This window comes from Phyllobates terribilis, unplaced genomic scaffold (genome assembly GCF_046119375.1).
Source record: "Phyllobates terribilis strain yellow unplaced genomic scaffold, ASM4611937v1 Scaffold_404__1_contigs__length_1715579, whole genome shotgun sequence".
In the NCBI taxonomy this organism is placed as follows: domain Eukaryota; kingdom Metazoa; phylum Chordata; class Amphibia; order Anura; family Dendrobatidae; genus Phyllobates; species Phyllobates terribilis.
In genome coordinates this window covers 932,749-953,274 of record NW_027363164.1, presented here as the reverse complement: position 1 = coordinate 953,274, position 20,526 = coordinate 932,749, and the positions used below count along the sequence as shown (strand labels likewise).

General features: G+C 44.9%; 15 non-coding genes across 15 annotated transcripts; all 15 read right to left on the bottom strand.

Moving 5' to 3' along the window:
- Positions 1-960: 960 nt before the first annotated feature.
- Positions 961-1,151, bottom strand: LOC141225465 (U2 spliceosomal RNA). Its single transcript, XR_012292739.1, has one exon. It is a non-coding gene; the product is annotated as a U2 spliceosomal RNA (small nuclear RNA).
- A 1,115-nt stretch (positions 1,152-2,266) lies between these two features.
- On the bottom strand, positions 2,267-2,457 carry LOC141225523 (U2 spliceosomal RNA). The gene has a single exon (XR_012292795.1). It is a non-coding gene; the product is annotated as a U2 spliceosomal RNA (small nuclear RNA).
- A 1,115-nt stretch (positions 2,458-3,572) lies between these two features.
- On the bottom strand, positions 3,573-3,764 carry LOC141225575 (U2 spliceosomal RNA). Its single transcript, XR_012292846.1, has one exon. It is a non-coding gene; the product is annotated as a U2 spliceosomal RNA (small nuclear RNA).
- A 1,115-nt stretch (positions 3,765-4,879) lies between these two features.
- Positions 4,880-5,070, bottom strand: LOC141225464 (U2 spliceosomal RNA). Its single transcript, XR_012292738.1, has one exon. It is a non-coding gene; the product is annotated as a U2 spliceosomal RNA (small nuclear RNA).
- A 1,115-nt stretch (positions 5,071-6,185) lies between these two features.
- On the bottom strand, positions 6,186-6,376 carry LOC141225463 (U2 spliceosomal RNA). Its single transcript, XR_012292737.1, has one exon. It is a non-coding gene; the product is annotated as a U2 spliceosomal RNA (small nuclear RNA).
- Positions 6,377-7,491: 1,115 nt separating this feature from the next.
- Positions 7,492-7,682, bottom strand: LOC141225462 (U2 spliceosomal RNA). Its single transcript, XR_012292736.1, has one exon. It is a non-coding gene; the product is annotated as a U2 spliceosomal RNA (small nuclear RNA).
- Positions 7,683-8,794: 1,112 nt separating this feature from the next.
- On the bottom strand, positions 8,795-8,985 carry LOC141225529 (U2 spliceosomal RNA). Its single transcript, XR_012292801.1, has one exon. It is a non-coding gene; the product is annotated as a U2 spliceosomal RNA (small nuclear RNA).
- Positions 8,986-10,100: 1,115 nt separating this feature from the next.
- Positions 10,101-10,291, bottom strand: LOC141225461 (U2 spliceosomal RNA). The gene has a single exon (XR_012292735.1). It is a non-coding gene; the product is annotated as a U2 spliceosomal RNA (small nuclear RNA).
- A 1,115-nt stretch (positions 10,292-11,406) lies between these two features.
- On the bottom strand, positions 11,407-11,597 carry LOC141225597 (U2 spliceosomal RNA). The gene has a single exon (XR_012292868.1). It is a non-coding gene; the product is annotated as a U2 spliceosomal RNA (small nuclear RNA).
- A 1,115-nt stretch (positions 11,598-12,712) lies between these two features.
- Positions 12,713-12,903, bottom strand: LOC141225460 (U2 spliceosomal RNA). Its single transcript, XR_012292734.1, has one exon. It is a non-coding gene; the product is annotated as a U2 spliceosomal RNA (small nuclear RNA).
- Positions 12,904-14,018: 1,115 nt separating this feature from the next.
- Positions 14,019-14,209, bottom strand: LOC141225458 (U2 spliceosomal RNA). Its single transcript, XR_012292732.1, has one exon. It is a non-coding gene; the product is annotated as a U2 spliceosomal RNA (small nuclear RNA).
- A 1,115-nt stretch (positions 14,210-15,324) lies between these two features.
- Positions 15,325-15,515, bottom strand: LOC141225499 (U2 spliceosomal RNA). Its single transcript, XR_012292772.1, has one exon. It is a non-coding gene; the product is annotated as a U2 spliceosomal RNA (small nuclear RNA).
- Positions 15,516-16,630: 1,115 nt separating this feature from the next.
- Positions 16,631-16,821, bottom strand: LOC141225457 (U2 spliceosomal RNA). The gene has a single exon (XR_012292731.1). It is a non-coding gene; the product is annotated as a U2 spliceosomal RNA (small nuclear RNA).
- Positions 16,822-17,933: 1,112 nt separating this feature from the next.
- LOC141225456 (U2 spliceosomal RNA) lies at positions 17,934-18,124 on the bottom strand. Its single transcript, XR_012292730.1, has one exon. It is a non-coding gene; the product is annotated as a U2 spliceosomal RNA (small nuclear RNA).
- Positions 18,125-19,239: 1,115 nt separating this feature from the next.
- Positions 19,240-19,430, bottom strand: LOC141225455 (U2 spliceosomal RNA). Its single transcript, XR_012292729.1, has one exon. It is a non-coding gene; the product is annotated as a U2 spliceosomal RNA (small nuclear RNA).
- Positions 19,431-20,526: the final 1,096 nt, after the last annotated feature.

The window sequence follows — 20,526 nt, the reverse complement described above, 5'->3', positions numbered from 1 at the left end:
CGTTTTAGATCTGCATAACTCCACCTCTTTAAACACAGCACCTTCACCCCCTGCTGTTCCCACCCGCCTCAACACCGTTGGAAGGGAGGAGAACCAATTAAGGCGGGGGGTGGGGTGGAACGAGCAGCTGTCTACCCTTAGCAGGAGGGCTCCTGATTACATACCTCTCCTGCTGCTGCTGCTGCTGGCTGTCCAGCAGCAGACTGAAGGTGGCTGCTGCTGTGCACAGGTATATAAAGGCTCAGAGCCTATTATGACACGCGCAGCCAGCGTTCCATTGCCACATTCCATCTACTGCAGGCAGGATACATGGATGGCTGAATGTCGCTGAGAAGCTCACAGAGACCGCCATAAGCAACAGTTTAACAGAATGCCACAGACTAATCAACCAAACTTTTTGGGTTGGGTTCTCTTTTATAGTCTGCAGGCATTAAATGAAAGAAGTCAGTGTTCCAGCAGAAGGAGACAACGTTTCAGAAAAGGCATTGTAGCAAACCCAAAAAGAAATTTTAAGCGCAGCAGAGTAACCAGCGCACATACCTGTTAGCTCAGGTGAGTTTAAAAGGCTGCTGTTGATAACAAGGGCATTTGCTAAATAGATGGTGTGTGTGCAACAATATACTGAAAGGTCAATTATATTGTGCAGCTTATCTCACCACCTGTAGTTATTTAGGTGAAAGCTCCAAAATGCTTGCCTAATATGTCTGTTTATCCAAAAGGAAGTAAAAAGGGAGAGCTAGAAAGATAGCATTGCATCACATTACATGGCAATGCAATGCACAGTTGCTGAAGTTGAACCAAAATGAGCTTGTAATCTGGCTTCTGCAACTTTGAACATGAAAAATCCAATGAGGAGAAGAAAAGCAAAGCCAAAGAGTCCATCCCAAAATCCGACAAACAAGCAAAATGAACAAAAAACATTGAATTCAATTCTTTCTGATTTTTGAAACTGCATTAAAGAAGGGGTGCACCGGTCCTGGAGATACTGCAATACCAGGTCAATGCGTGGAGTGGACAGAGCAAGCTCTTTTTCCATCTCCCTGTTCTAAAAATCCATTTAATATATGGTCCCCAGATAGGGGACGTATCAGATATTAAACTGATAAGAACAGATACTACACTTGATCTTAGCCAAAAGGCCGAGAAGCGATAACCAGAATTGGTTTCAAACTACGGAGCCACCCAAGGATCCTGAAAAGTCCATTTGTGGAGATGAGCTCCTGGACTCCCGTTAAGAAGACATGTTGTCAACCTCTAGAACCCTTACATGCCTGCACTTTTCGGCTTGCTGCTGCTGCAATCCACGCGTTTTAGATCTGCATAACTCCACCTCTTTAAACACAGCACCTTCACCCCCTGCTGTTCCCACCCGCCTCAACACCGTTGGAAGGGAGGAGAACCAATTAAGGCGGGGGGTGGGGTGGAACGAGCAGCTGTCTACCCTTAGCAGGAGGGCTCCTGATTACATACCTCTCCTGCTGCTGCTGCTGCTGGCTGTCCAGCAGCAGACTGAAGGTGGCTGCTGCTGTGCACAGGTATATAAAGGCTCAGAGCCTATTATGACACGCGCAGCCAGCGTTCCATTGCCACATTCCATCTACTGCAGGCAGGATACCTGGCTGGCTGAATGTCGCTGAGAAGCTCACAGAGACCGCCATAAGCAACAGTTTAGCAGAATGCCACAGACTAATCAACCAAACTTTTTGGGTTGGGTTCTCTTTTATAGTCTGCAGGCATTAAATGAAAGAAGTCAGTGTTCCAGCAGAAGGAGACAACGTTTCAGAAAAGGCATTGTAGCAAACCAAAAAAGAAATATTAAGCGCAGCAGAGTAACCAGCGCACATACCTGTTAGCTCAGGTGAGTTTAAAAGGCTGCTGTTGATAACAAGGGCATTTGCTAAATAGATGGTGTGTGTGCAACAATATACTGAAAGGTCAATTATATTGTGCAGCTTATCTCACCACCTGTAGTTATTTAGGTGAAAGCTCCAAAATGCTTGCCTAATATGTCTGTTTATCCAAAAGGAAGTAAAAAGGGAGAGCTAGAAAGATAGCATTGCATCACATTACATGGCAATGCAATGCACAGTTGCTGAAGTTGAACCAAAATGAGCTTGTAATCTGGCTTCTGCAACTTTGAACATGAAAAATCCAATGAGGAGAAGAAAAGCAAAGCCAAAGAGTCCATCCCAAAATCCGACAAACAAGCAAAATGAACAAAAAACATTGAATTCAATTCTTTCTGATTTTAGAAACTGCATTAAAGAAGGGGTGCACCGGTCCTGGAGATACTGCAATACCAGGTCAATGCATGGAGTGGACAGAGCAAGCTCTTTTTCCATCTCCCTGTTCTAAAAATCCATTTAATATATGGTCCCCAGATAGGGGACGTATCAGATATTAAACTGATAAGAACAGATACTACACTTGATCTTAGCCAAAAGGCCGAGAAGCGATAACCAGAATTGGTTTCAAACTACGGAGCCACCCAATGATCCTGAAAAGTCCATTTGTGGAGATGAGCTCCTGGACTCCCGTTAAGAAGACATGTTGTCAACCTCTAGATCCCTTACATGCCTGCACTTTTCGGCTTGCTGCTGCTGCAATCCACGCGTTTTAGATCTGCATAACTCCACCTCTTTAAACACAGCACCTTCACCCCCTGCTGTTCCCACCCGCCTCAACACCGTTGGAAGGGAGGAGAACCAATTAAGGCGGGGGGTGGGGTGGAACGAGCAGCTGTCTACCCTTAGCAGGAGGGCTCCTGATTACATACCTCTCCTGCTGCTGCTGCTGCTGGCTGTCCAGCAGCAGACTGAAGGTGGCTGCTGCTGTGCACAGGTATATAAAGGCTCAGAGCCTATTATGACACGCGCAGCCAGCGTTCCATTGCCACATTCCATCTACTGCAGGCAGGATACCTGGCTGGCTGAATGTCGCTGAGAAGCTCACAGAGACCGCCATAAGCAACAGTTTAACAGAATGCCACAGACTAATCAACCAAACTTTTTGGGTTGGGTTCTCTTTTATAGTCTGCAGGCATTAAATGAAAGAAGTCAGTGTTCCAGCAGAAGGAGACAACGTTTCAGAAAAGGCATTGTAGCAAACCAAAAAAGAAATTTTAAGCGCAGCAGAGTAACCAGCGCACATACCTGTTAGCTCAGGTGAGTTTAAAAGGCTGCTGTTGATAACAAGGGCATTTGCTAAATAGATGGTGTGTGTGCAACAATATACTGAAAGGTCAATTATATTGTGCAGCTTATCTCACCACCTGTAGTTATTTAGGTGAAAGCTCCAAAATGCTTGCCTAATATGTCTGTTTATCCAAAAGGAAGTAAAAAGGGAGAGCTAGAAAGATAGCATTGCATCACATTACATGGCAATGCAATGCACAGTTGCTGAAGTTGAACCAAAATGAGCTTGTAATCTGGCTTCTGCAACTTTGAACATGAAAAATCCAATGAGGAGAAGAAAAGCAAAGCCAAAGAGTCCATCCCAAAATCCGACAAACAAGCAAAATGAACAAAAAACATTGAATTCAATTCTTTCTGATTTTAGAAACTGCATTAAAGAAGGGGTGCACCGGTCCTGGAGATACTGCAATACCAGGTCAATGCGTGGAGTGGACAGAGCAAGCTCTTTTTCCATCTCCCTGTTCTAAAAAATCCATTTAATATATGGTCCCCAGATAGGGGACGTATCAGATATTAAACTGATAAGAACAGATACTACACTTGATCTTAGCCAAAAGGCCGAGAAGCGATAACCAGAATTGGTTTCAAACTACGGAGCCACCCAAGGATCCTGAAAAGTCCATTTGTGGAGATGAGCTCCTGGACTCCCGTTAAGAAGACATGTTGTCAACCTCTAGATCCCTTACATGCCTGCACTTTTCGGCTTGCTGCTGCTGCAATCCACGCGTTTTAGATCTGCATAACTCCACCTCTTTAAACACAGCACCTTCACCCCCTGCTGTTCCCACCCGCCTCAACACCGTTGGAAGGGAGGAGAACCAATTAAGGCGGGGGGTGGGGTGGAACGAGCAGCTGTCTACCCTTAGCAGGAGGGCTCCTGATTACATACCTCTCCTGCTGCTGCTGCTGCTGGCTGTCCAGCAGCAGACTGAAGGTGGCTGCTGCTGTGCACAGGTATATAAAGGCTCAGAGCCTATTATGACACGCGCAGCCAGCGTTCCATTGCCACATTCCATCTACTGCAGGCAGGATACCTGGCTGGCTGAATGTCGCTGAGAAGCTCACAGAGACCGCCATAAGCAACAGTTTAACAGAATGCCACAGACTAATCAACCAAACTTTTTGGGTTGGGTTCTCTTTTATAGTCTGCAGGCATTAAATGAAAGAAGTCAGTGTTCCAGCAGAAGGAGACAACGTTTCAGAAAAGGCATTGTAGCAAACCAAAAAAGAAATTTTAAGCGCAGCAGAGTAACCAGCGCACATACCTGTTAGCTCAGGTGAGTTTAAAAGGCTGCTGTTGATAACAAGGGCATTTGCTAAATAGATGGTGTGTGTGCAACAATATACTGAAAGGTCAATTATATTGTGCAGCTTATCTCACCACCTGTAGTTATTTAGGTGAAAGCTCCAAAATGCTTGCCTAATATGTCTGTTTATCCAAAAGGAAGTAAAAAGGGAGAGCTAGAAAGATAGCATTGCATCACATTACATGGCAATGCAATGCACAGTTGCTGAAGTTGAACCAAAATGAGCTTGTAATCTGGCTTCTGCAACTTTGAACATGAAAAATCCAATGAGGAGAAGAAAAGCAAAGCCAAAGAGTCCATCCCAAAATCCGACAAACAAGCAAAATGAACAAAAAACATTGAATTCAATTCTTTCTGATTTTAGAAACTGCATTAAAGAAGGGGTGCACCGGTCCTGGAGATACTGCAATACCAGGTCAATGCGTGGAGTGGACAGAGCAAGCTCTTTTTCCATCTCCCTGTTCTAAAAATCCATTTAATATATGGTCCCCAGATAGGGGACGTATCAGATATTAAACTGATAAGAACAGATACTACACTTGATCTTAGCCAAAAGGCCGAGAAGCGATAACCAGAATTGGTTTCAAACTACGGAGCCACCCAAGGATCCTGAAAAGTCCATTTGTGGAGATGAGCTCCTGGACTCCCGTTAAGAAGACATGTTGTCAACCTCTAGATCCCTTACATGCCTGCACTTTTCGGCTTGCTGCTGCTGCAATCCACGCGTTTTAGATCTGCATAACTCCACCTCTTTAAACACAGCACCTTCACCCCCTGCTGTTCCCACCCGCCTCAACACCGTTGGAAGGGAGGAGAACCAATTAAGGCGGGGGGTGGGGTGGAACGAGCAGCTGTCTACCCTTAGCAGGAGGGCTCCTGATTACATACCTCTCCTGCTGCTGCTGCTGCTGGCTGTCCAGCAGCAGACTGAAGGTGGCTGCTGCTGTGCACAGGTATATAAAGGCTCAGAGCCTATTATGACACGCGCAGCCAGCGTTCCATTGCCACATTCCATCTACTGCAGGCAGGATACCTGGCTGGCTGAATGTCGCTGAGAAGCTCACAGAGACCGCCATAAGCAACAGTTTAACAGAATGCCACAGACTAATCAACCAAACTTTTTGGGTTGGGTTCTCTTTTATAGTCTGCAGGCATTAAATGAAAGAAGTCAGTGTTCCAGCAGAAGGAGACAACGTTTCAGAAAAGGCATTGTAGCAAACCAAAAAAGAAATTTTAAGCGCAGCAGAGTAACCAGCGCACATACCTGTTAGCTCAGGTGAGTTTAAAAGGCTGCTGTTGATAACAAGGGCATTTGCTAAATAGATGGTGTGTGTGCAACAATATACTGAAAGGTCAATTATATTGTGCAGCTTATCTCACCACCTGTAGTTATTTAGGTGAAAGCTCCAAAATGCTTGCCTAATATGTCTGTTTATCCAAAAGGAAGTAAAAAGGGAGAGCTAGAAAGATAGCATTGCATCACATTACATGGCAATGCAATGCACAGTTGCTGAAGTTGAACCAAAATGAGCTTGTAATCTGGCTTCTGCAACTTTGAACATGAAAAATCCAATGAGGAGAAGAAAAGCAAAGCCAAAGAGTCCATCCCAAAATCCGACAAACAAGCAAAATGAACAAAAAACATTGAATTCAATTCTTTCTGATTTTAGAAACTGCATTAAAGAAGGGGTGCACCGGTCCTGGAGATACTGCAATACCAGGTCAATGCGTGGAGTGGACAGAGCAAGCTCTTTTTCCATCTCCCTGTTCTAAAAATCCATTTAATATATGGTCCCCAGATAGGGGACGTATCAGATATTAAACTGATAAGAACAGATACTACACTTGATCTTAGCCAAAAGGCCGAGAAGCGATAACCAGAATTGGTTTCAAACTACGGAGCCACCCAAGGATCCTGAAAAGTCCATTTGTGGAGATGAGCTCCTGGACTCCCGTTAAGAAGACATGTTGTCAACCTCTAGATCCCTTACATGCCTGCACTTTTCGGCTTGCTGCTGCTGCAATCCACGCGTTTTAGATCTGCATAACTCCACCTCTTTAAACACAGCACCTTCACCCCCTGCTGTTCCCACCCGCCTCAACACCGTTGGAAGGGAGGAGAACCAATTAAGGCGGGGGGTGGGGTGGAACGAGCAGCTGTCTACCCTTAGCAGGAGGGCTCCTGATTACATACCTCTCCTGCTGCTGCTGCTGCTGGCTGTCCAGCAGCAGACTGAAGGTGGCTGCTGCTGTGCACAGGTATATAAAGGCTCAGAGCCTATTATGACACGCGCAGCCAGCGTTCCATTGCCACATTCCATCTACTGCAGGCAGGATACCTGGCTGGCTGAATGTCGCTGAGAAGCTCACAGAGACCGCCATAAGCAACAGTTTAACAGAATGCCACAGACTAATCAACCAAACTTTTTGGGTTGGGTTCTCTTTTATAGTCTGCAGGCATTAAATGAAAGAAGTCAGTGTTCCAGCAGAAGGAGACAACGTTTCAGAAAAGGCATTGTAGCAAACCAAAAAAGAAATTTTAAGCGCAGCAGAGTAACCAGCGCACATACCTGTTAGCTCAGGTGAGTTTAAAAGGCTGCTGTTGATAACAAGGGCATTTGCTAAATAGATGGTGTGTGTGCAACAATATACTGAAAGGTCAATTATATTGTGCAGCTTATCTCACCACCTGTAGTTATTTAGGTGAAAGCTCCAAAATGCTTGCCTAATATGTCTGTTTATCCAAAAGGAAGTAAAAAGGGAGAGCTAGAAAGATAGCATTGCATCACATTACATGGCAATGCAATGCACAGTTGCTGAAGTTGAACCAAAATGAGCTTGTAATCTGGCTTCTGCAACTTTGAACATGAAAAATCCAATGAGGAGAAGAAAAGCAAAGCCAAAGAGTCCATCCCAAAATCCGACAAACAAGCAAAATGAACAAAAAACATTGAATTCAATTCTTTCTGATTTTAGAAACTGCATTAAAGAAGGGGTGCACCGGTCCTGGAGATACTGCAATACCAGGTCAATGCGTGGAGTGGACAGAGCAAGCTCTTTTTCCATCTCCCTGTTCTAAAAATCCATTTAATATATGGTCCCCAGATAGGGGACGTATCAGATATTAAACTGATAAGAACAGATACTACACTTGATCTTAGCCAAAAGGCCGAGAAGCGATAACCAGAATTGGTTTCAAACTACGGAGCCACCCAAGGATCCTGAAAAGTCCATTTGTGGAGATGAGCTCCTGGACTCCCGTTAAGAAGACATGTTGTCAACCTCTAGATCCCTTACATGCCTGCACTTTTCGGCTTGCTGCTGCTGCAATCCACGCGTTTTAGATCTGCATAACTCCACCTCTTTAAACACAGCACCTTCACCCCCTGCTGTTCCCACCCGCCTCAACACCGTTGGAAGGGAGGAGAACCAATTAAGGCGGGGGGTGGGGTGGAACGAGCAGCTGTCTACCCTTAGCAGGAGGGCTCCTGATTACATACCTCTCCTGCTGCTGCTGCTGGCTGTCCAGCAGCAGACTGAAGGTGGCTGCTGCTGTGCACAGGTATATAAAGGCTCAGAGCCTATTATGACACGCGCAGCCAGCGTTCCATTGCCACATTCCATCTACTGCAGGCAGGATACCTGGCTGGCTGAATGTCGCTGAGAAGCTCACAGAGACCGCCATAAGCAACAGTTTAACAGAATGCCACAGACTAATCAACCAAACTTTTTGGGTTGGGTTCTCTTTTATAGTCTGCAGGCATTAAATGAAAGAAGTCAGTGTTCCAGCAGAAGGAGACAACGTTTCAGAAAAGGCATTGTAGCAAACCAAAAAAGAAATTTTAAGCGCAGCAGAGTAACCAGCGCACATACCTGTTAGCTCAGGTGAGTTTAAAAGGCTGCTGTTGATAACAAGGGCATTTGCTAAATAGATGGTGTGTGTGCAACAATATACTGAAAGGTCAATTATATTGTGCAGCTTATCTCACCACCTGTAGTTATTTAGGTGAAAGCTCCAAAATGCTTGCCTAATATGTCTGTTTATCCAAAAGGAAGTAAAAAGGGAGAGCTAGAAAGATAGCATTGCATCACATTACATGGCAATGCAATGCACAGTTGCTGAAGTTGAACCAAAATGAGCTTGTAATCTGGCTTCTGCAACTTTGAACATGAAAAATCCAATGAGGAGAAGAAAAGCAAAGCCAAAGAGTCCATCCCAAAATCCGACAAACAAGCAAAATGAACAAAAAACATTGAATTCAATTCTTTCTGATTTTAGAAACTGCATTAAAGAAGGGGTGCACCGGTCCTGGAGATACTGCAATACCAGGTCAATGCGTGGAGTGGACAGAGCAAGCTCTTTTTCCATCTCCCTGTTCTAAAAATCCATTTAACATATGGTCCCCAGATAGGGGACGTATCAGATATTAAACTGATAAGAACAGATACTACACTTGATCTTAGCCAAAAGGCCGAGAAGCGATAACCAGAATTGGTTTCAAACTACGGAGCCACCCAAGGATCCTGAAAAGTCCATTTGTGGAGATGAGCTCCTGGACTCCCGTTAAGAAGACATGTTGTCAACCTCTAGATCCCTTACATGCCTGCACTTTTCGGCTTGCTGCTGCTGCAATCCACGCGTTTTAGATCTGCATAACTCCACCTCTTTAAACACAGCACCTTCACCCCCTGCTGTTCCCACCCGCCTCAACACCGTTGGAAGGGAGGAGAACCAATTAAGGCGGGGGGTGGGGTGGAACGAGCAGCTGTCTACCCTTAGCAGGAGGGCTCCTGATTACATACCTCTCCTGCTGCTGCTGCTGCTGGCTGTCCAGCAGCAGACTGAAGGTGGCTGCTGCTGTGCACAGGTATATAAAGGCTCAGAGCCTATTATGACACGCGCAGCCAGCGTTCCATTGCCACATTCCATCTACTGCAGGCAGGATACCTGGCTGGCTGAATGTCGCTGAGAAGCTCACAGAGACCGCCATAAGCAACAGTTTAACAGAATGCCACAGACTAATCAACCAAACTTTTTGGGTTGGGTTCTCTTTTATAGTCTGCAGGCATTAAATGAAAGAAGTCAGTGTTCCAGCAGAAGGAGACAACGTTTCAGAAAAGGCATTGTAGCAAACCAAAAAAGAAATTTTAAGCGCAGCAGAGTAACCAGCGCACATACCTGTTAGCTCAGGTGAGTTTAAAAGGCTGCTGTTGATAACAAGGGCATTTGCTAAATAGATGGTGTGTGTGCAACAATATACTGAAAGGTCAATTATATTGTGCAGCTTATCTCACCACCTGTAGTTATTTAGGTGAAAGCTCCAAAATGCTTGCCTAATATGTCTGTTTATCCAAAAGGAAGTAAAAAGGGAGAGCTAGAAAGATAGCATTGCATCACATTACATGGCAATGCAATGCACAGTTGCTGAAGTTGAACCAAAATGAGCTTGTAATCTGGCTTCTGCAACTTTGAACATGAAAAATCCAATGAGGAGAAGAAAAGCAAAGCCAAAGAGTCCATCCCAAAATCCGACAAACAAGCAAAATGAACAAAAAACATTGAATTCAATTCTTTCTGATTTTAGAAACTGCATTAAAGAAGGGGTGCACCGGTCCTGGAGATACTGCAATACCAGGTCAATGCGTGGAGTGGACAGAGCAAGCTCTTTTTCCATCTCCCTGTTCTAAAAATCCATTTAATATATGGTCCCCAGATAGGGGACGTATCAGATATTAAACTGATAAGAACAGATACTACACTTGATCTTAGCCAAAAGGCCGAGAAGCGATAACCAGAATTGGTTTCAAACTACGGAGCCACCCAAGGATCCTGAAAAGTCCATTTGTGGAGATGAGCTCCTGGACTCCCGTTAAGAAGACATGTTGTCAACCTCTAGATCCCTTACATGCCTGCACTTTTCGGCTTGCTGCTGCTGCAATCCACGCGTTTTAGATCTGCATAACTCCACCTCTTTAAACACAGCACCTTCACCCCCTGCTGTTCCCACCCGCCTCAACACCGTTGGAAGGGAGGAGAACCAATTAAGGCGGGGGGTGGGGTGGAACGAGCAGCTGTCTACCCTTAGCAGGAGGGCTCCTGATTACATACCTCTCCTGCTGCTGCTGCTGCTGGCTGTCCAGCAGCAGACTGAAGGTGGCTGCTGCTGTGCACAGGTATATAAAGGCTCAGAGCCTATTATGACACGCGCAGCCAGCGTTCCATTGCCACATTCCATCTACTGCAGGCAGGATACCTGGCTGGCTAAATGTCGCTGAGAAGCTCACAGAGACCGCCATAAGCAACAGTTTAACAGAATGCCACAGACTAATCAACCAAACTTTTTGGGTTGGGTTCTCTTTTATAGTCTGCAGGCATTAAATGAAAGAAGTCAGTGTTCCAGCAGAAGGAGACAACGTTTCAGAAAAGGCATTGTAGCAAACCAAAAAAGAAATTTTAAGCGCAGCAGAGTAACCAGCGCACATACCTGTTAGCTCAGGTGAGTTTAAAAGGCTGCTGTTGATAACAAGGGCATTTGCTAAATAGATGGTGTGTGTGCAACAATATACTGAAAGGTCAATTATATTGTGCAGCTTATCTCACCACCTGTAGTTATTTAGGTGAAAGCTCCAAAATGCTTGCCTAATATGTCTGTTTATCCAAAAGGAAGTAAAAAGGGAGAGCTAGAAAGATAGCATTGCATCACATTACATGGCAATGCAATGCACAGTTGCTGAAGTTGAACCAAAATGAGCTTGTAATCTGGCTTCTGCAACTTTGAACATGAAAAATCCAATGAGGAGAAGAAAAGCAAAGCCAAAGAGTCCATCCCAAAATCCGACAAACAAGCAAAATGAACAAAAAACATTGAATTCAATTCTTTCTGATTTTAGAAACTGCATTAAAGAAGGGGTGCACCGGTCCTGGAGATACTGCAATACCAGGTCAAGGCGTGGAGTGGACAAAGCAAGCTCTTTTTCCATCTCCCTGTTCTAAAAATCCATTTAATATATGGTCCCCAGATAGGGGACGTATCAGATATTAAACTGATAAGAACAGATACTACACTTGATCTTAGCCAAAAGGCCGAGAAGCGATAACCAGAATTGGTTTCAAACTACGGAGCCACCCAAGGATCCTGAAAAGTCCATTTGTGGAGATGAGCTCCTGGACTCCCGTTAAGAAGACATGTTGTCAACCTCTAGATCCCTTACATGCCTGCACTTTTCGGCTTGCTGCTGCTGCAATCCACGCGTTTTAGATCTGCATAACTCCACCTCTTTAAATACAGCACCTTCACCCCCTGCTGTTCCCACCCGCCTCAACACCGTTGGAAGGGAGGAGAACCAATTAAGGCGGGGGGTGGGGTGGAACGAGCAGCTGTCTACCCTTAGCAGGAGGGCTCCTGATTACATACCTCTCCTGCTGCTGCTGCTGCTGGCTGTCCAGCAGCAGACTGAAGGTGGCTGCTGCTGTGCACAGGTATATAAAGGCTCAGAGCCTATTATGACACGCGCAGCCAGCGTTCCATTGCCACATTCCATCTACTGCAGGCAGGATACCTGGCTGGCTGAATGTCGCTGAGAAGCTCACAGAGACCGCCATAAGCAACAGTTTAACAGAATGCCACAGACTAATCAACCAAACTTTTTGGGTTGGGTTCTCTTTTATAGTCTGCAGGCATTAAATGAAAGAAGTCAGTGTTCCAGCAGAAGGAGACAACGTTTCAGAAAAGGCATTGTAGCAAACCAAAAAAGAAATTTTAAGCGCAGCAGAGTAACCAGCGCACATACCTGTTAGCTCAGGTGAGTTTAAAAGGCTGCTGTTGATAACAAGGGCATTTGCTAAATAGATGGTGTGTGTGCAACAATATACTGAAAGGTCAATTATATTGTGCAGCTTATCTCACCACCTGTAGTTATTTAGGTGAAAGCTCCAAAATGCTTGCCTAATATGTCTGTTTATCCAAAAGGAAGTAAAAAGGGAGAGCTAGAAAGATAGCATTGCATCACATTACATGGCAATGCAATGCACAGTTGCTGAAGTTGAACCAAAATGAGCTTGTAATCTGGCTTCTGCAACTTTGAACATGAAAAATCCAATGAGGAGAAGAAAAGCAAAGCCAAAGAGTCCATCCCAAAATCCGACAAACAAGCAAAATGAACAAAAAACATTGAATTCAATTCTTTCTGATTTTAGAAACTGCATTAAAGAAGGGGTGCACCGGTCCTGGAGATACTGCAATACCAGGTCAATGCGTGGAGTGGACAGAGCAAGCTCTTTTTCCATCTCCCTGTTCTAAAAATCCATTTAATATATGGTCCCCAGATAGGGGACGTATCAGATATTAAACTGATAAGAACAGATACTACACTTGATCTTAGCCAAAAGGCCGAGAAGCGATAACCAGAATTGGTTTCAAACTACGGAGCCACCCAAGGATCCTGAAAAGTCCATTTGTGGAGATGAGCTCCTGGACTCCCGTTAAGAAGACATGTTGTCAACCTCTAGATCCCTTACATGCCTGCACTTTTCGGCTTGCTGCTGCTGCAATCCACGCGTTTTAGATCTGCATAACTCCACCTCTTTAAACACAGCACCTTCACCCCCTGCTGTTCCCACCCGCCTCAACACCGTTGGAAGGGAGGAGAACCAATTAAGGCGGGGGGTGGGGTGGAACGAGCAGCTGTCTACCCTTAGCAGGAGGGCTCCTGATTACATACCTCTCCTGCTGCTGCTGCTGCTGGCTGTCCAGCAGCAGACTGAAGGTGGCTGCTGCTGTGCACAGGTATATAAAGGCTCAGAGCCTATTATGACACGCGCAGCCAGCGTTCCATTGCCACATTCCATCTACTGCAGGCAGGATACCTGGCTGGCTGAATGTCGCTGAGAAGCTCACAGAGACCGCCATAAGCAACAGTTTAACAGAATGCCACAGACTAATCAACCAAACTTTTTGGGTTGGGTTCTCTTTTATAGTCTGCAGGCATTAAATGAAAGAAGTCAGTGTTCCAGCAGAAGGAGACAACGTTTCAGAAAAGGCATTGTAGCAAACCAGAAAAGAAATTTTAAGCGCAGCAGAGTAACCAGCGCACATACCTGTTAGCTCAGGTGAGTTTAAAAGGCTGCTGTTGATAACAAGGGCATTTGCTAAATAGATGGTGTGTGTGCAACAATATACTGAAAGGTCAATTATATTGTGCAGCTTATCTCACCACCTGTAGTTATTTAGGTGAAAGCTCCAAAATGCTTGCCTAATATGTCTGTTTATCCAAAAGGAAGTAAAAAGGGAGAGCTAGAAAGATAGCATTGCATCACATTACATGGCAATGCAATGCACAGTTGCTGAAGTTGAACCAAAATGAGCTTGTAATCTGGCTTCTGCAACTTTGAACATGAAAAATCCAATGAGGAGAAGAAAAGCAAAGCCAAAGAGTCCATCCCAAAATCCGACAAACAAGCAAAATGAACAAAAAACATTGAATTCAATTCTTTCTGATTTTAGAAACTGCATTAAAGAAGGGGTGCACCGGTCCTGGAGATACTGCAATACCAGGTCAATGCGTGGAGTGGACAGAGCAAGCTCTTTTTCCATCTCCCTGTTCTAAAAATCCATTTAATATATGGTCCCCAGATAGGGGACGTATCAGATATTAAACTGATAAGAACAGATACTACACTTGATCTTAGCCAAAAGGCCGAGAAGCGATAACCAGAATTGGTTTCAAACTACGGAGCCACCCAAGGATCCTGAAAAGTCCATTTGTGGAGATGAGCTCCTGGACTCCCGTTAAGAAGACATGTTGTCAACCTCTAGATCCCTTACATGCCTGCACTTTTCGGCTTGCTGCTGCTGCAATCCACGCGTTTTAGATCTGCATAACTCCACCTCTTTAAACACAGCACCTTCACCCCCTGCTGTTCCCACCCGCCTCAACACCGTTGGAAGGGAGGAGAACCAATTAAGGCGGGGGGTGGGGTGGAACGAGCAGCTGTCTACCCTTAGCAGGAGGGCTCCTGATTACATACCTCTCCTGCTGCTGCTGCTGCTGGCTGTCCAGCAGCAGACTGAAGGTGGCTGCTGCTGTGCACAGGTATATAAAGGCTCAGAGCCTATTATGACACGCGCAGCCAGCGTTCCATTGCCACATTCCATCTACTGCAGGCAGGATACCTGGCTGGCTGAATGTCGCTGAGAAGCTCACAGAGACCGCCATAAGCAACAGTTTAACAGAATGCCACAGACTAATCAACCAAACTTTTTGGGTTGTGTTCTCTTTTATAGTCTGCAGGCATTAAATGAAAGAAGTCAGTGTTCCAGCAGAGGGAGACAACGTTTCAGAAAAGGCATTGTAGCAAACCAAAAAAGAAATTTTAAGCGCAGCAGAGTAACCAGCGCACATACCTGTTAGCTCAGGTGAGTTTAAAAGGCTGCTGTTGATAACAAGGGCATTTGCTAAATAGATGGTGTGTGTGCAACAATATACTGAAAGGTCAATTATATTGTGCAGCTTATCTCACCACCTGTAGTTATTTAGGTGAAAGCTCCAAAATGCTTGCCTAATATGTCTGTTTATCCAAAAGGAAGTAAAAAGGGAGAACTAGAAAGATAGCATTGCATCACATTACATGGCAATGCAATGCACAGTTGCTGAAGTTGAACCAAAATGAGCTTGTAATCTGGCTTCTGCAACTTTGAACATGAAAAATCCAATGAGGAGAAGAAAAGCAAAGCCAAAGAGTCCATCCCAAAATCCGACAAACAAGCAAAATGAACAAAAAACATTGAATTCAATTCTTTCTGATTTTAGAAACTGCATTAAAGAAGGGGTGCACTGGTCCTGGAGATACTGCAATACCAGGTCAATGCGTGGAGTGGACAGAGCAAGCTCTTTTTCCATCTCCCTGTTCTAAAAATCCATTTAATATATGGTCCCCAGATAGGGGACGTATCAGATATTAAACTGATAAGAACAGATACTACACTTGATCTTAGCCAAAAGGCCGAGAAGCGATAACCAGAATTGGTTTCAAACTACGGAGCCACCCAAGGATCCTGAAAAGTCCATTTGTGGAGATGAGCTCCTGGACTCCCGTTAAGAAGACATGTTGTCAACCTCTAGATCCCTTACATGCCTGCACTTTTCGGCTTGCTGCTGCTGCAATCCACGCGTTTTAGATCTGCATAACTCCACCTCTTTAAACACAGCACCTTCACCCCCTGCTGTTCCCACCCGCCTCAACACCGTTGGAAGGGAGGAGAACCAATTAAGGCGGGGGGTGGGGTGGAACGAGCAGCTGTCTACCCTTAGCAGGAGGGCTCCTGATTACATACCTCTCCTGCTGCTGCTGCTGCTGGCTGTCCAGCAGCAGACTGAAGGTGGCTGCTGCTGTGCACAGGTATATAAAGGCTCAGAGCCTATTATGACACGCGCAGCCAGCGTTCCATTGCCACATTCCATCTACTGCAGGCAGGATACCTGGCTGGCTGAATGTCGCTGAGAAGCTCACAGAGACCGCCATAAGCAACAGTTTAACAGAATGCCACAGACTAATCAACCAAACTTTTTGGGTTGGGTTCTCTTTTATAGTCTGCAGGCATTAAATGAAAGAATTCAGTGTTCCAGCAGAGGGAGACAACGTTTCAGAAAAGGCATTGTAGCAAACCAAAAAAGAAATTTTAAGCGCAGCAGAGTAACCAGCGCACATACCTGTTAGCTCAGGTGAGTTTAAAAGGCTGCTGTTGATAACAAGGTCATTTGCTAAATAGATGGTGTGTGTGCAACAATATACTGAAAGGTCAATTATATTGTGCAGCTTATCTCACCACCTGTAGTTATTTAGGTGAAAGCTCCAAAATGCTTGCCTAATATGTCTGTTTATCCAAAAGGAAGTAAAAAGGGAGAGCTAGAAAGATAGCATTGCATCACATTACATGGCAATGCAATGCACAGTTGCTGAAGTTGAACCAAAATGAGCTTGTAATCTGGCTTCTGCAACTTTGAGCATGAAAAATCCAATGAGGAGAAGAAAAACAAAGCCAAAGAGTCCATCCCAAAATCCGACAAACAAGCAAAATGAACAAAAAACATTGAATTCAATTCTTTCTGATTTTAGAAACTGCATTAAAGAAGGGGTGCACCGGTCCTGGAGATACTGCAATACCAGGTCAATGCGTGGAGTGGACAGAGCAAGCTCTTTTTCCATCTCCCTGTTCTAAAAATCCATTTAATATATGGTCCCCAGATAGGGGACGTATCAGATATTAAACTGATAAGAACAGATACTACACTTGATCTTAGCCAAAAGGCCGAGAAGCGATAACCAGAATTGGTTTCAAACTACGGAGCCACCCAAGGATCCTGAAAAGTCCATTTGTGGAGATGAGCTCCTGGACTCCCGTTAAGAAAACATGTTGTCAACCTCTAGATCCCTTACATGCCTGCACTTTTCGGCTTGCTGCTGCTGCAATCCACGCGTTTTAGATCTGCATAACTCCACCTCTTTAAACACAGCACCTTCACCCCCTGCTGTTCCCACCCGCCTCAACACCGTTGGAAGGGAGGAGAACCAATTAAGGCGGGGGGTGGGGTGGAACGAGCAGCTGTCTACCCTTAGCAGGAGGGCTCCTGATTACATACCTCTCCTGCTGCTGCTGCTGGCTGTCCAGCAGCAGACTGAAGGTGGCTGCTGCTGTGCACAGGTATATAAAGGCTCAGAGCCTATTATGACACGCGCAGCCAGCGTTCCATTGCCACATTCCATCTACTGCAGGCAGGATACCTGGCTGGCTGAATGTCGCTGAGAAGCTCACAGAGACCGCCATAAGCAACAGTTTAACAGAATGCCACAGACTAATCAACCAAAATTTTTGGGTTGGGTTCTCTTTTATAGTCTGCAGGCATTAAATGAAAGAAGTCAGTGTTCCAGCAGAGGGAGACAACGTTTCAGAAAAGGCATTGTAGCAAACCAAAAAAGAAATTTTAAGCGCAGCAGAGTAACCAGCGCACATACCTGTTAGCTCAGGTGAGTTTAAAAGGCTGCTGTTGATAACAAGGGCATTTGCTAAATAGATGGTGTGTGTGCAACAATATACTGAAAGGTCAATTATATTGTGCAGCTTATCTCACCACCTGTAGTTATTTAGGTGAAAGCTCCAAAATGCTTGCCTAATATGTCTGTTTATCCAAAAGGAAGTAAAAAGGGAGAGCTAGAAAGATAGCATTGCATCACATTACATGGCAATGCAATGCACAGTTGCTGAAGTTGAACCAAAATGAGCTTGTAATCTGGCTTCTGCAACTTTGAACATGAAAAATCCAATGAGGAGAAGAAAAGCAAAGCCAAAGAGTCCATCCCAAAATCCGACAAACAAGCAAAATGAACAAAAAACATTGAATTCAATTCTTTCTGATTTTAGAAACTGCATTAAAGAAGGGGTGCACCGGTCCTGGAGATACTGCAATACCAGGTCAATGCGTGGAGTGGACAGAGCAAGCTCTTTTTCCATCTCCCTGTTCTAAAAATCCATTTAATATATGGTCCCCAGATAGGGGACGTATCAGATATTAAACTGATAAGAACAGATACTACACTTGATCTTAGCCAAAAGGCCGAGAAGCGATAACCAGAATTGGTTTCAAACTACGGAGCCACCCAAGGATCCTGAAAAGTCCATTTGTGGAGATGAGCTCCTGGACTCCAGTTAAGAAGACATGTTGTCAACCTCTAGATCCCTTACATGCCTGCACTTTTCGGCTTGCTGCTGCTGCAATCCACGCGTTTTAGATCTGCATAACTCCACCTCTTTAAACACAGCACCTTCACCCCCTGCTGTTCCCACCCGCCTCAACACCGTTGGAAGGGAGGAGAACCAATTAAGGCGGGGGGTGGGGTGGAACGAGCAGCTGTCTACCCTTAGCAGGAGGGCTCCTGATTACATACCTCTCCTGCTGCTGCTGCTGCTGGCTGTCCAGCAGCAGACTGAAGGTGGCTGCTGCTGTGCACAGGTATATAAAGGCTCAGAGCCTATTATGACACGCGCAGCCAGCGTTCCATTGCCACAATCCATCTACTGCAGGCAGGATACCTGGCTGGCTGAATGTCGCTGAGAAGCTCACAGAGACCGCCATAAGCAACAGTTTAACAGAATGCCACAGACTAATCAACCAAACTTTTTGGGTTGGGTTCTCTTTTATAGTCTGCAGGCATTAAATGAAAGAAGTCAGTGTTCCAGCAGAGGGAGACAACGTTTCAGAAAAGGCATTGTAGCAAACCAAAAAAGAAACTTTAAGCGCAGCAGAGTAACCAGCGCACATACCTGTTAGCTCAGGTGAGTTTAAAAGGCTGCTGTTGATAACAAGGGCATTTGCTAAATAGATGGTGTGTGTGCAACAATATACTGAAAGGTCAATTATATTGTGCAGCTTATCTCACCACCTGTAGTTATTTAGGTGAAAGCTCCAAAATGCTTGCCTAATATGTCTGTTTATCCAAAAGGAAGTAAAAAGGGAGAGCTAGAAAGATAGCATTGCATCACATTACATGGCAATGCAATGCACAGTTGCTGAAGTTGAACCAAAATGAGCTTGTAATCTGGCTTCTGCAACTTTGAACATGAAAAATCCAATGAGGAGAAGAAAAGCAAAGCCAAAGAGTCCATCCCAAAATCCGACAAACAAGCAAAATGCACAAAAAACATTGAATTCAATTCTTTCTGATTTTAGAAACTGCATTAAAGAAGGGGTGCACCGGTCCTGGAGATACTGCAATACCAGGTCAATGCGTGGAGTGGACAGAGCAAGCTCTTTTTCCATCTCCCTGTTCTAAAAATCCATTTAATATATGGTCCCCAGATAGGGGACGTATCAGATATTAAACTGATAAGAACAGATACTACACTTGATCTTAGCCAAAAGGCCGAGAAGCGATAACCAGAATTGGTTTCAAACTACGGAGCCACCCAAGGATCCTGAAAAGTCCATTTGTGGAGATGAGCTCCTGGACTCCCGTTAAGAAGACATGTTGTCAACCTCTAGATCCCTTACATGCCTGCACTTTTCGGCTTGCTGCTGCTGCAATCCACGCGTTTTAGATCTGCATAACTCCACCTCTTTAAACACAGCACCTTCACCCCCTGCTGTTCCCACCCGCCTCAACACCGTTGGAAGGGAGGAGAACCAATTAAGGCGGGGGGTGGGGTGGAACGAGCAGCTGTCTACCCTTAGCAGGAGGGCTCCTGATTACATACCTCTCCTGCTGCTGCTGCTGGCTGTCCAGCAGCAGACTGAAGGTGGCTGCTGCTGTGCACAGGTATATAAAGGCTCAGAGCCTATTATGACACGCGCAGCCAGCGTTCCATTGCCACATTCCATCTACTGCAGGCAGGATACCTGGCTGGCTGAATGTCGCTGAGAAGCTCACAGAGACCGCCATAAGCAACAGTTTAACAGAATGCCACAGACTAATCAACCAAACTTTTTGGGTTGGGTTCTCTTTTATAGTCTGCAGGCATTAAATGAAAGAAGTCAGTGTTCCAGCAGAAGGAGACAACGTTTCAGAAAAGGCATTGTAGCAAACCAAAAAAGAAATTTTAAGCGCAGCAGAGTAACCAGCGCACATACCTGTTAGCTCAGGTGAGTTTAAAAGGCTGCTGTTGATAACAAGGGCATTTGCTAAATAGATGGTGTGTGTGCAACAATATACTGAAAGGTCAATTATATTGTGCAGCTTATCTCACCACCTGTAGTTATTTAGGTGAAAGCTCCAAAATGCTTGCCTAATATGTCTGTTTATCCAAAAGGAAGTAAAAAGGGAGAGCTAGAAAGATAGCATTGCATCACATTACATGGCAATGCAATGCACAGTTGCTGAAGTTGAACCAAAATGAGCTTGTAATCTGGCTTCTGCAACTTTGAACATGAAAAATCCAATGAGGAGAAGAAAAGCAAAGCCAAAGAGTCCATCCCAAAATCCGACAAACAAGCAAAATGAACAAAAAACATTGAATTCAATTCTTTCTGATTTT